Here is a 1888-nt window from a genome sequence, read left to right on the forward strand (position 1 = left end):
GGCTGGAGGGTTTGAACTGCAGATCTTGTGGTTTGAAGTCCAGTGATTATCCTACAGCACCACACTAGAATATATATGGCTGAAAGCAGAGCATACTAGAAAAATATTTCCTTGGATTTTATTGACTATGCAAAGGCATTTGAGTCTGTGAATCATAACAAATTATGGGCAATATTGTGAAGAATGGGAATTCCAGAACACTTAATTGTGTATCTAGAGAACCTGAATATAAAACCAAGAAAAAATTATTTGAACAGAACAAGGGTATACTGTGTGGTCTAAATTCAGAAAAGGTGTGCAACAGGGTTGTATCATTTCACCATACTTACTTAATCTGTATGTTGAGCAAATTACCCAAGAAACTGAACTCTTTGTATAAAAACATGGCATCAGGATTGGAAGAAGGCTCTTTAACAACCTGTGGCATACAGATGATAGAACTTTCCTTGCTGAAAGCAAAGAGGACTTGAAACAAGGATGAAGATCAAAGCCTTCAGTGTGGAGTACCAGTCAACATAAAGTAGAAAAAGAAATCCTCACAAGTAACATCAGAAGAAACAAAGAAAAGACTAAAGTTGTCAAAGATTTCATTTTATTGGATCCACAATCAATCAAAGCCCATGGAATCAGCAGTTAAGAAATCAAAGGACTCATTGCAATGGGCAAATCTACTGCAAAAGACCTCCTTAAAGTGTTAAAGAGCAAAGATGTCACTTTGAGGACTAAGGTGAGTCTGATCCAAGCCATGATATTTTCAATTGCCTCATATGTATGTGAATGAATAAGGAAGACCAAAGAAATATGGTGTTGGTGAAGAATATTGAATATACAATGAAAACTGAACACATCTATCTTGGAAGAAGTATAACCAGAATGCTCCTTAGAGACAAGGATGACCTTTGTCCCATGTACTTCGGTCATGTTATCAGGAGACACCAGTCCCTGGCAAAGGGCATCATGTTTGGAAAAGTAGGTGGTCAGCAAAACCAAGAGGAAGACCCTCAAGTACATAGACTGACACAGTAGTTGCAACAGTGGGCTCAAACTCATGTATATACAACAATTGTGAGGCTGGCACAGATTGGGCAGTGTTTTGTTTTATTGTACATAGGGTTATTATGAGTCAGAACCAACCTGATGGCACCTAACAGAGCAACATAACACCTCACATGGGCAGTGTATATGCCAATACTCAATACACATATTATATCTTATGTTCCCTGAATTTTTAATCATTTTATTGTGGTGGCAGGAATTACTATAGTGACCATTTTACAGATGAGTGCTGAAATGACTTTCTGTGGTCAATGACAAGTAGAGATGGAACAAAAAGAGCCCAGGTATTCTGTGCCTCAGTTTGAGGGTGTGCAATATATCACAATAACTTCAGAAAGTTATTACTGTACATAAATATCACTTTACAAATATACCTGGGTGTGTCCATGTTCTCCAAGTGGAGTTTACCATATCTGCCTAGTTGTTCCAATCATTGACCAATTTTCAGATAATGAGGGTGAGTATGCTAAAATGAAAGAGAAAGATGGAATCTACCCATCTGACATATCTAAAGATAAGTTTTTATTAACAGCATCTTCAAAGAAACATGGAAACAATTTCTACCACCCTACCAATAAATCCATAGTCCTGGTATAGTGCAGTGGGTAAATGCAATGGACTGAAAAGTCATTTGAACCACAAGGTCGGTGTTTCAGGCCCACCAGCCCCTCCTCAGAAACCCTATACAGGGTCACTATGGGTCAGAACCGACTCAACAGCACTTAACAACATCCTGCAAAAGAAGACATGAAGTACCTTCTAACAGGCCTCTACTCTTAGTTGGTAGTTAGGGACTGAATTATTCCCCATCAAAGATCCTTGCACTGGTAAA

This window comes from Chrysochloris asiatica, unplaced genomic scaffold (assembly GCF_000296735.1).
Source record: "Chrysochloris asiatica unplaced genomic scaffold, ChrAsi1.0 scaffold00133, whole genome shotgun sequence".
In the NCBI taxonomy this organism is placed as follows: Eukaryota; Metazoa; Chordata; class Mammalia; order Afrosoricida; family Chrysochloridae; genus Chrysochloris; species Chrysochloris asiatica.